We start from the raw sequence: 13,120 nt of genomic DNA, 5'->3' as shown, positions 1-13,120 counted from the left end.
TGAGCTTTTCTCACGTGGAACTCCATTTTATTCTATAGCAATTTAATGGAAAGCAAAGCAACGTTCACCTTATATATTCAGAAACCAGCTTAAATAATGAGGACGGGGAATGTAATATCATAAGAATCATAAGATGGAAGATGGCATAGATGAAGGATGAAGTAAAAGTTAGGAGTTGAGAAAAAAGTAGGGATCTATTAAAAAAAGAAAAAACCAACAACTTTGTTCTAAAGAAGTACTTAAATGAAAACAATTTGGCAAAAATAACTACAAACTAGCAGCACAGTGTTTGTGGCTGGGAATATATCCTTTCACCACAATTGAGGAGTCAAAACAACAACAACAACAAAACATTCCTGATAATTAAAAAAGGGGGGGGGGGCGGGCTTTGCACTATTTTATCCTTACTGTCAGACATTGCTTTCATATACTGGCTAGATATTAAAAGTGAGGCTTTGATGAACTCTGAAGGAAGATCTATATTTCATAGAAGTAGTACCTTCAATAGTAAATATTTACCCTACAAGTAAATACAGAAATCTTAGGACTGTGTAAAATTGCAAAGAAAACATATTTCCACAGGATTGATTAGGGCTATATGCCTGAGGGGTACTGTGTCTATCAAAAGGCAGAAGAAGAGACCTCAGTGTTTCCAATTCGACTTTCTTTCCCTTATGAAGATGAAAACATGAGTGAGCCATGAGATTCTGTTAGAAACATCACCCTGAGCTCTTCTCCATGAAGCAACGAAATCTCTCAATGTGCATTAAATAAACAACTTGTGAGATTTCCCTGAGGGCAAGTACAATGTTGTAGGGTGAGAAAAGATACCATGTGGCAATATGATTATTGCGTTAACTTACTCTACAAGAACATTATTGCCCCATCCGAGCACCATCTTCCATATCCCATTGTTGAGTTTTACTGGGGGAATGATGTCAGTGGCAGGGAATGTGGAGATAGGAAAGTTGTCTTCAGTTGCCATCCCATTAGATGCAGAGATGATAGCTCTCCAGACTTCCGTAGGGCAGATCTCCATCCGTCCTCTCTCAGTGATGACTGTTGTCTAACCCTATTTGTAATTAATAAATTGGGTACTATAACAAATTTATAAATTATATGTTTGTTTAATATCTATCTTCCACAGGAACTCTACAGTAAGCTCCGTGAGGACAAGGACTATATCACATCTTGTTGTCTATTGTTTATTCACACTACTCAGCAAGTATTTGCACCTAGACTCAAGAAATTGTTGAATGAACAAAAAACAAAATTCAGAGTAAAAAGCAAAACAGAGTAGGAGCATGGCAGATGATAAAAGACATTTATAGACTCTAGGTCTAACATTGTGTTCAGATAACTTTATTTAGACTGTTGAAGACATGAAGGAAAGACACCATGTTCCAATGAGAGAATAATGTCTACCCTTATGGATTATTTACTTCTGTCGTGAGTTTAAGAAAGGTCTAACAACATATAGAAATGGATCTGTTTCTCTTCTCTAATTCTAACCATACTCCCACTCCAATCTGTACTTGGGTGTAGGAGTACAGTGAGGCTTGTAGTTCTGTAGGAAATAAGAGGATGAATTTAATAATGAAGAATATTCTAGTGCTTGTCTCCACACCAAGCAGTGGCCTTAAATCAATCAGCATCATTTTGAAGAGATAATATTCTTGCTCACCCAACTGAAGATAGAATATAGATTGAGACATTCAATATGTTTGATGGACCAACAGGGTTATTTTACATTATTTTGGCACTATAATTGTCTTTTCTTTGCAAGGTTGCCAAATTATTAGTAATACCCCTACCTTTACCACCAGCACTGACAGCCCACCATCACCCTTAGTGATACAGGTTACCCAGAGAATAAATGGTAGAACAAAGCTTCAAACCCACATTGGTCTGACTCCAAAGCTCAAGCTCTTTCTGTATCACTCTTAGATTACAAAGCATAATCTTCACAGGCAGGTCCTCCTATCAGGACTAGGACAGTCCTGTCCTGATTACATCCCATTTAACATCACTACTCTCAGGTGAGTGCATGATTGTTAATCAGATAATTCCAAAGTTTCAGTGGTCTCAGTTCAAGGCTAAGCAGCAAACACCTGGAGTTCAGCCCCTGCTGACCTTGCCTGGATCACTTGTCTTTATCTTTTAAATAGAGGCATAGTTCCTGAGAGTAGATGTGACTCATTAATGAATGCAGAGCACAGGGGAAAGTAGATTAGTGGATTAGCTAAAGAAAGAACTAAAGATTATTACTTTATCATACACTATGAAAGGAGTGTTTTACCATGGTGCTTGATTTTGGATCAAAATTTGGAAAGACAGTGGAAAGAAAAATAGTTATTTAAGGCTACCACATATGGTCAAAATTTCTTTATGTAAGATTAGGAAGACAAGACACTCAAGCATTCATCACACATTTTTGCTCCTGATTTTGTTGTATACTGCTTTTGGTAACATTCTTTTTCAACTAAAACAATGTTCTTAAAATTGTTCTGTGGTTCTTTATCAGTAATGATCCAACCTTTGGCAAAGACGAGGGAATCAGGAAGCTAGAAATCAGAATCATATAGGTAGAAGGGAGATGACTTTTTAGAAAGTGCTCAGTGACACAACCTGGGAAGAAAAAAAAATTAAGCCAGGTTGACTATGTCAAATGCATCATTTGGCCACAGAAGAATACATACTTTATAAAGTTAATCTTTTAATCTACCATTTCCTTCACTTTTACTTAATACTGAGAATGGTTAGGGTGTGGGCTTTGTTTTTGTCATTCTAGTTTTACTAGGTTGTCTAATTTAAGTGAAATGGGAGTGTCCACTTTATTGTGTGTGATATTAGTGCCTCTGAGCAGGGTATCCCATGTCAATCGCCATCAGCCATCATTTTAAACTCAGATGCCTCTACACAAGGTAATAGAATGCTTTGCTAAATATTTTGAACTAGTATTTTCAAACCTCCTTCCAACTCTAAAATACTAGATATGGTCTTTTGGTCTGTTTCTTTCCGCAGTGGTGTCCCAGGGTAGTTTTGTGGCATTCTAATCATTGATGTAATATGATAATTGACTTAGTCTGCTGCAACAGAGGAGGTTGGCTAAGTGAGGAGGCATGGTATACTCCGCAATAAAACAAAATGAGAGGTGTAACGTGCTAAGAAGACATGTTTACTAAGGTAGATCTTTTCATAAAGAAACATGTTTACTTTCCAGTATATTTTATTAATGGAGTCTGCCTTTAGTTTCAACCAGGGAGTGGCAAAATATGGCCCTCTGTGGCCAAATGTGGCCACACCCATTCATTTGCATATTGTCCACAGCTGCTTTCTCACAACAGTGGCAGAATTGAGAGTAGTTGAAACAGAACTTGTGGCTGTCAAAGCCAAAAACACTACTCTCACTTTTTACAGAAAAAGTTTGGTGACCCCTGGTTTAAAACTAATTTATCCTATTTCTTACTGGGTATACATTCATGAAATATAACAAGCCCCTAAATTCAAACTGTTTGGTAAACAAACAAACAAAAATTTGTTTTTAAGTTGTTACAGCACAACATTAAAAAAAAATGGCATGACCCCATAATTCCCAAAATAAAAATTACCATATGGCAGCTGGAACATTCTAAGACTCTGAATACTGAGTATGTCAGTTTATTTCTTGGGAAAGAAATGGAAAAAAATATGCAAGCACACATAGATTACTGTTTTTTTTTTTTTTTTTTTTAGGGGCTTTCAACATCGCAACACTTCCGAGCACCAGCACCAATATTAGTATTATCAATACGGCATAATAGTGAAGATAGGGAGCTGAGTCAAGAGCCTTGAGTTTAATTTATTTTGCTGATAAAAGACTAAAAGTTTCATATTGATTATGGATCTATAAGAGTAATCAAAACTTACTGACTCATGGAGGAATAAAAATACAGTCAAAGACCAGCCCTGTCAGAGCCAGTGGCTGAAATCACTGCTACCTCGGGTGATGTAATTTACTGTTGGTGCTGGCTAAAGTCACTCATATGAAAGAGTGATCAGTCACTAAATATTTATGATTGTTGAAGAGGCAAAACGATTGACTTTATCCACTCATAGGATGGCAGATACTAATTCCTGGCAAAATAATTTACTTTCAAAATTTAGTGCATTGTGTTAAGACAGTTTACAAATAAAGGTATTATTTTGAAAAAAAATCCTAATATCCAAGGCCAAATTCTCCTATTTCACACTTTTTGAAAGAAAGGTGAAGAGAAAAATACTGATTGTTAAGAAAAGAAAAACAAAAGACGATTGTCCTGAAAACAAAACAACTCTGTGTTCCAATTCCCTAACCACCTGTCATACAGCGACTGTACCCATCAGCAGTCTGTTCTCTCTGGAGCTCCACTCGTGTGAACTTGGAGGGATCCCTAGGAGAGCTGCTTATGGAATGTAAGGGGAATCACAAGATTTGAAATGTGGGTATGTGCATCAGGGCTTTAAAATGTGGTTTCATTTGACTCCAGCTTGTATCAAACTTGAATATGCTTTACAACCAAACTTAATTTTACTGAGAAGAATGAAGTGCCAAATTTATGTCTGAACTTCAGATTCCTTGTCTGCTCCATCGTCATCACTAATGTGGTTACTCAACCTTCATTTGAGGAAGTAAAATGACAGTTTAAGAATCTTGTTTGTGGAGGGGTGGGTATAGCTCAGTGCTAGAGCATGTGCTTAGCACGCGCAAGATCCTGAGTTCAACCCCCGGGACCTCCATTAAAAAAATTAAAATAAATAAACATAATTACCTCCTCCCCACCAAACAAACAAACAAACAAAAATATAGAGAGAGAACCTTGTTTGGGGATGGCATGCTTCTCCCAGTATGTAGTATTTTACTGGCAGCATATCGGTAAGATTATAGCTTAAATGTATTTATTACTCGAATGTTTAATGCATTGATCTAGTTATTATTGCTGCTTAATGAACTACCCCAACATTTAGTAGCTTATGATCATCATTTATTATGCTCACAGATCCTGTGGGTCAGCACAGCAGACAGCAAGAGTGCCTGTCTCTGCTCCACAGTGTCTAGGATTTCAGCTGAGAAGGTTTAAGGGCTGGGGTGATTTGATGATCGGGGGCTAAATCATTTGGAGGCCCCTTTGCTCATACAGCTGGGGCCTGTGTTGGGAAGACTTGGCGACTAGAACTGCCAGCTGGACTGCCTATAGGTGGCTTCTTCATGTGGTTGCTCCAAGTGGCTTGGCTTGGAGCCAAGCACGGCAGCCTTAAGACAACTGGACTTAAATGGCAGTTCAAGGCTCTAAGTGTGACTGTTCCAGCAAACAGAGTGATAGCTGCATCATCCCTTATGACCCAGCCTTGAAGCCATACAGACTCCCTTCCGCTGTGTTCTGCTGGCGAAAGCAGGCCCACGCCCATCCAGGTTCCCGGAGAGGAGGGTTAGCCTCTACCTCTTCACAGGGAAGTGGTAGGGTCACACCAGAGGAGAGGAAGTGACGATGGGAGATGTCACTTTGGGAGATACAATCTGCCACACTGGCAAAGAAACAGTGAGTGAGTACACAGCTGAGAAAATGTAAGTGTTCCCTGAAATGTTAACGTTTGTGATATTGTTTATTAGAATTGGATGCCTAAAAGGCACCTCAAACCTCCTCCAGGAAAGAAAGTCATTCCTGTTAAAAAAAAAAAAAAAAAGAAAAGAAAAAGAAAAAATTGGCATTAGCTGGCAACCAGGGTCAAGAAAACAAAATGCTTGTGTTGGGAAATGGTGAGAAATCTGCATTGTGTGGCGCATCAGGCTGTGTATAGGAATAGCTGGTTGAAACCAGGTCAGGAAAGGCCACTAACTCTAAGCTAGATAACTTGCACTTCATTCAGTAGTTGATGAAGAGCTTTGAAAGTGGGTTTCTGTTTGTTTTTTAAAGGGAGGGCGAGAGCTTAATCAAAATGGTGCTTTAGGAAGACAACCTGCATTGTGTGCAGTTTAGGCTGAAAATGAAGGTGGGTGGGTGGAAAAGAGCCCAGACTTCCCACCAAAAACCAAGGACCATGCAGTCTTCATTTTCTCCATGTACCTCCCCGGGGTAGACTGAGAAAGCATGGTAGAGTGGAAGGAGGGGGAGCTTAGGCCTGGGTTCGGAACCCTGGCTCCGTAACTTTGGTACGTGTATGACCTGAGGTTGGGCGCTTGATGTTTCGGAGCCTCTCTTTCCTCAATTGTAAAATAGGGATAATTTTTATATTGTACAAGGTTTCCATAAGGATTAGGAAGTTCTTGACAAATGGTAGCCATTATTAATCGTTGGATGCAGCTCTGAATTTATTTCCTTAAAATCTTTTAGCATTACACCGGACTCCTCCCATTTCCCTTGACTGGTGGTCTCTGCTAAAGCCAGACTAGGAGAGCAGTTTATTAGGACAGCACCCTATACCTAGTAGGTAATCTTTTCTTCTATGTTCTCCGAAAAATCACCTTCATCTACTTGATTACTCTCTTCTTTATTCCAAATAGTAACTGCAGCATCAGCAGAAGCTTTTGAATAGTTGTTTCTCTAAATGGAAATGTCTTTTTCTCTTGCCAGGATAGACAAAGTGTTAAATAAGTACTCAGTACTTATTGTATTTTAATTTAATCAAAGAAGCAGTAATGGAATTTGAGGGCCACTGGCTGGAGCAGCAAGAGCTGTCTAGCACTCCTTCTTCTACATTGTTCCTCTTTAGGGTTTATTTTTAATATGTTCCCTGGACTAGGATGTCAGGCTGTTGGTTCCAAGACATCACTGAGCCTATGAAGAAATGTGAGCACGTACAAGTGATTTGAGGCTACTTTTCCTGGATCAAAGTTCACAAAGTCCTCAAATGGAAAATTGAGAGGAAAGGAATTTACCTTTTAATTATTTGAAAATTATTTCCCTCTTTCAGTTTCTGTCTTACCATTATATATGCTATTACAGATAGTTTCTGACAAATGTTTACTAAGTACTAACCTTTAAGTTTAAGCAAGAAAGAATTACTGAAGGAAATTGGCTACCTATTTCTGTGTAATTCTGGATGAAATGTTAGTTTTTGATAAACAGAGATGAAAGTCTTACAATTTAATTTAGGGATGAAGATTGCTACTACCAGGCCAGGGCTGAAATACCAAAACAACAATAACAATACCAGAACACCAAGAAAAAGATTTTCCTCTACCACTTATTTTAACATGAAAAATTAAAAAATTAAGGAGGAATGGACCAAGCAAATACCATGGTGTGACCCATTCATGGAAAGTCAGTAATGGCCTTCAAACATATATGTTGTGTGTCTATTTTGTGTCCTCTAGGGATGATTGTGGATAGAAAGCACATACATGGGATTAATGTTAAAAGAAAACACCACACAAAAAAAATCTCATTTTAAATAGCTATGCTTAAAAAAGTAGACATGTTAAAAAAGAAAATAAAACCAAAGTATAGTGGCTTCAACTTCCAAAAGTCCTGGTTTTGGATAGCTGATTTCTCAGAAAGTATATGCAGGTGTTGGTGTTAGTGTACTTGTGCTCTGTCAGGTTCAGTTGAAATTGGAGCGGTAGATGTAATTAAGGTATCGTATTGTGTGGATTTCCCCAATGATTAGCCAACTCTCTGGATCAGATGTTTAAGTTTACAGAGAAAGACCAACCCCCAACTCCGAACTTACGCTAAGTTTTAAGGAAATCTGAAACAGAGTTGACAGGTAAGAAAATACATGGAGTTCTGGTATTCACATTGCTTCTTTTGATTATGGGGGTGATAACACTACTCATAATAGGGTTATTATGAAGATGAAATGAGTTCATTTATGTTAAGTAATTAGAACAGTCCCTGGAATGTCGTAATCGCTACGTCGTGTTGGCTATCAGCAGTATTAGTATTAGTACTGCTAAGAGGGGCTATCAATATTTTCATTACCCCATGGTAGACACTGTCAATAGCCTATTCCATATGAACTTTCATAAGCAGAAAGGCAATTCTGGAACTGTACTGACATAAGCGCATAACAGCTATCAACTGGGTTTAGAAAGACGGTGTCAAATTCAGGCCTCACACCCCTTTTTTCTAGCTGTCTCTCTTCAAACTGTATCTCTTGTGTTTTATGCCAAAAGAGATTGTCTTCACTTGAAATTAGCCTCAATGACCACATCTTTTTTTTTTTTTTCAGATGACCAAAAATATATTTTTTCTTATATACATTTGGTCTTCTTCTGGGGTTCCTGGCCCCCAGCTCCTAAAAACTCTTGGAATTTCCCAAGTGAAGAGAGCTATAAAGGTGTCTTTTGCTATATTAACGAGGCAAATTTTGTCACTCACCTAAGGATGGGGTCTAGTTGTCTGTGGAGCCAACCACGTGATTACAGACGGTTTGGACTCCCAGCTGCACCCCACTGACATCCTGGGAGGGGAATGGGGTTGGAGGTTGGGTTCAAACACCAATGGCCAATGATTTTAATCAATGGTGTCTTTGTAGTGAAGCCTCCATAAAAACCCAAAGGACAGAGTCCAGGAGCTTCTGCCCACAGAGACCCCACCTTTAGACCACATCGTTTTGAAAAAATATAATATGATCAATCAACTGGAAGCCACCAGAATATTAGCAGCCTTCTTTGACAGGATATTTCTCACTGCTATTCCCTCTATTTTTTTTTAATAATGAAACTGTATTACTATCATAGCAGAAAAAAAGTAATAGATTTTCATTTTTGAAAACCAAACAGCTATAATCAAGGTGCAGCAAGATGCTCAATACAATGCTATTTTAAAATTTTGTACTGTATTTTTATTTGCCCAGGTGCAAGACAAGCAGCAATCTTCTTTTGAGGATCTTCTCATCCCAAGACACTAATTTGAACAAAGCCCAGGTGGGCCGTGAGCAAACACTGTCAGCATTGAACAGCATCCAATCACTATGAAAGGGCTCAGACATTCCAGCCCTGTCCCTGGTGTCGCAGGAGCCACTGTTTCATAGTTTGTAGGGAGGTTAATCTCACTGTCTATCAGAAGGTCTCTGTTCATTATATATTATTATGATATACAATATATAATTATATATAGTTTGTCTGGAAAATAGCTGTAGGCAGTGAATGAAATTATTTGCATATTTTAATTCAAATTTAAGTTAAAAAATAAGATATCTATCTACATGGCTCAAAATTCAAAAAAGTACAAAGGCTGCAGTGAAAAATCTTCCTCCTGCTTGTGAGGCCACCTCACAACCACCTAGTTCCCTTTCCTGGGGGCAAATAGTGCTTTTAGTTGCTTGTATATCCTTCCTGAGATATTTTTGCACACGCAAATAAATACATAGATGTAGTCTTAGAGCTATAGTTTAGGAAGAATGATGTCTTAAGGAATTTGTGGAGCCTGGATCTGTCTTAATAGAAATATATTCTGGATGAGTAAGGCTATTTGGAATGTTCCAAAAAGAGTGGATGCTACTGATCTTTCTACAAGGAATTATTGAGTCCCTACTATGTGTAAGGCTCTGTGCCAAATGCTGTTTCTCCTGTCAAGTTGCCTTTAAAATTTTTCATACATATTCATTTGTCTTTCAGATCTGTGTGCTCAAACATCACCGTGTCAGAGAGGCCTTCCCTAACACACTTGAGAATAGCTCCCCCTCACCCTCTCACTGTGTTTTATTTCTTCTACAGCTAGGATAAGTCTATAATTTCTCACCACTTTCTCTTGGGAGTGAAAGGGAGTGCTATTACCATTACACAGGGATAACAGGGTGCGCTGGAACTGTAAACTGGGGATGGGGAGCCACCCCATTCATACCATTTACTACGGCATAGCGTTTTATAGTCCAAGGAAATGGAAATGATCTCGTCCATTTATTTGTTCACTTGTAAACTTATGGAGCTGGAACTTTGCTTGTCCTAGGATCACCTAGAAGTTCCTTGACACATAGTAAGTAGATTTTTAAAAAATTCTTTTTTAAAAAAAAATATCTTTATTGAAGTATAGTTAGTTTACAATGTTGTGTCAATTTCTGGTGTACAGCACAATACTTCAGTGATATAGGAACATACATATATTGGTTTTCATATTCTTTTTCACTATAAGGTACTACAAGATGCTGAATATAGTTCCCTGTGCTATATAGTATAAACTTGTTGTTTATCTATTTTATATATAGTGGTTAGTATCTGCAAATTTCGAACTCCCAAGTAAATAGGTTCTTAATAAATATATGTGGACTAAATGGATGACCCAGCCATGCTTCATGTTCTTTGTAGAACTGAGCATCCTTTGGGCAGCAAGGGGAAATTGAAAAGCCATAAAGGGCAAATTTGCTTAGAATGTTTCCTCCCTCGGGATAGAGGGGGAAAAAAAGGGCCAACTTTTAATATTCAGACTTCAACTCTGCAGCATTTCCCATAAAGAGATCAGTCTGGCAGATGTGTACGAGAAGTGCCAACTGGTTCTTTGTAAGGAGATGGGGGTGTTGTGCTCTCCAGGAGAGGCCTGGTCTGGGGAGTAGACCAATGGGATGAGAACGGTCATGGCCCAGTTTGATCCAGTGGTTGGTTAATCTGTAGAAAACCTGCCTCCATGCAGTGGAACAGCTGTGTCTATGTGACTCAGTCCACAGGAGAAAAAGAAGAGCAACTTCAGAGCAAGCAGCCTGCCATCTGGACTCATTCATCCTCCAGGAGGTGGGAGGCCAGCAGGATACAAAGGAACAAGCACCTGTCTGTGCCTGGGAGGTGGCTGGTGCGGTCACACACACACACACACAAACACAGATTAGCAGAGTCCAAGGGCCCTGGGAGTCGGTTTCAGTAGAGAAGTCTGATGTAATTTTCTACTATCTTACCTAAAACCAGACTAATCTTTTTAATCATAGAGGGCATAGGTTTTAGTGGCTTAGTAGCTCAATTTAATTTTCCCTTTTCCTTTCCAAAGAGAGAGGCCCATGTCCTGGGTTAGGCGTCCATGGGTGAATTCCTGTAGGACGAAGAGGCCGAAACTCTGGCCTAGGGTTATTAAGCACAGCTTTCATAGTAAGTGTGTCAATACAATTTCCGAAAGATTTGCATGTTTCTCTATCACAAATATATTGTTCAAATTGTATTAAAGGGAAATATTCTGGCATCCTGTTGGGACTACTGGACTTGGAGGTAATATCTTAAGCCCCTTGATTTTATTGCTGAGGGAACTGAGGGCCCAGAAAGTTTGCATAACTTGCCTTCCTTGACATGAACAGAGATGGGTGCCTGTTTTTAGGCGTTAGAACCTCTCCTAATATTTGACTTTAGGTATGTGTTTTAAAATGACAGTTGGATATGGTTGAGAGCTTAGTAGTTGAACCTGTGAAGCAATTTATGACACAAATTTAACCAAATAAAATTATTTTCGCTAGCTCGTGCCATGCTGACAGCTCGCAAAAACTGTGTTCACCTTTCTTCACTCCTCATAAAAGGGGCTACAGTTATTTTTAAACCTGAGATTTGAAAAAGGGAATTTAGATTATAAATCTAGGTTGGTGGAACTTATTCAGGAATTTGTTGGACTGAATATGTACTTTCTGAAGTGTAAGTGAAATAAAAATGAAGTCTTTAAGCGATCCCTTTCTCTGTCTTTATCTATATCGTGGCTTTTATTCCAGATTAGATGAGAAGAAAAAGTGGTTTTCTCTCTCCTTACTCTTATGTCACAAAGTGGTTGACTAACCTGATTCCACAGTGGCCTCTGTAATGATCATTCTGCAGTGATATTGTTTAATAACAAAACAACTACAAGACAAAACAAATAGTGGCACAAAGCAAATCTCTATTCTGTATAGCAAAATGTTTGTCAGACTGCCACCAATAAGCCAGGCATTTATAAAGAAGCTGATAGAAACATTTCTGGTCATTCTTTGAAGTTTGTAGTTACAGGATATAACATATCTACACTACCTCCTTTTGTTTAGGCCCCCAAATGAGATGTATATGAATGTTGCAATTTTGTACAACTCCAGGATAAGCATTCTATGATATCTTTCACCCGTTTTCTTTTCTAATAAAAGAGAATAATAAAAAGCCCAAATAAAATAGTTATATTTATGGTTTCTGCTGTTTGTTGAATAAAATCCTTTACATATAATATCCAGTGACAAGCCATCACTCTCCTTGGTTTATATAATGAGGAAAATTAAATACGGAGGTCTTTAAGTAAAAATATACAGAAGTCTTTACAAAGAGGTGTTACTATACAAAGTCACACAAAGGTTGAGAAAACTCTTTGTGGCAATAATCCTATCTGCAAGTCAGATCTGTAGATGATAATCTGTTTGAATAATCATCTCACAGCCTATTAGTTGCATTATTTTTCTACATACAGCCTTCCTGTTTTAGAATCAAAGAGTGCCATGCTTCTCCAAGACCAGGAATGCCTGGATTGCCTATTCAAACACTTTCATCTTCATTGTTGCTGGAGACACTATGTCGTCAGGAGGTTTCATCACCTGCTGCCACTAGATGGTGCTTGTTGTTGAAACAAGGGTTCTTCCGCCCTTCTTTGTTTCCTTTAGGTGCCTATAAGGACCCCGGATGATTATTAAAGAAACTTGATTGATAAGCTCAGTAGTGGATGAGTATTCTAGAAGGTCATTTAGCACAGAGAGTTATTTATTAAAAATATAAATAAATCATTATCAGTAAAGACTACTTATACTGTTTTCCTAATTCCATTAATTTTTTCTGTTCATTCTTCTTGTCAACCAGCTGTGAGAACTCCGATATAAAATGAACAAATAAATCTTTCTTTGGGCTCATGAGAATCAAGGGATATAATTCAAGTTTTAGGATAGGTGAAAAAAAAGATTTCAGGATTCATTGTCCTCACCCGGAATAGCAATTGCAAAGGTGACCACAAGCAGAGTTAACGAGGAAACTTAATCAATGACCTTTCAAAAGAAAAACACATACATCTCAATTACTGGACAATAATCAATAGGAAAGGAAATGGAACATGCTCTTTTAATTGTGGGACAACAAACAGCAAGTAATGAGAATGATAACAGAGGTTATTGGCTTTTTGCCAAAGACAAGTCTTTTTCTCATTAATTTAAGACACACACAGAACCTTACCTCACAGTGAGGCTC

The 13,120-nt window shown here is 38.3% G+C and overlaps 1 long non-coding RNA gene across 1 annotated transcript; it reads left to right on the top strand.

Annotated features, from left to right (window-relative positions):
- The first annotated feature begins 4,032 nt into the window (after positions 1 to 4,032).
- On the top strand, positions 4,033 to 9,097 carry LOC116657144. Its single transcript, XR_004312164.1, has 3 exons — positions 4,033 to 4,464; positions 6,351 to 6,443; positions 8,818 to 9,097. It is a non-coding gene; the product is annotated as an uncharacterized LOC116657144 (long non-coding RNA).
- The last annotated feature ends 4,023 nt before the right edge of the window (positions 9,098 to 13,120 follow it).

Source organism: Camelus ferus, chromosome 2, assembly GCF_009834535.1.
Source record: "Camelus ferus isolate YT-003-E chromosome 2, BCGSAC_Cfer_1.0, whole genome shotgun sequence".
NCBI classification, from domain to species: Eukaryota; Metazoa; Chordata; class Mammalia; order Artiodactyla; family Camelidae; genus Camelus; species Camelus ferus.
The sequence above is the reverse complement of the archived record's forward strand: the minus strand, read 5'-3'. Positions and strand labels throughout refer to the sequence as shown.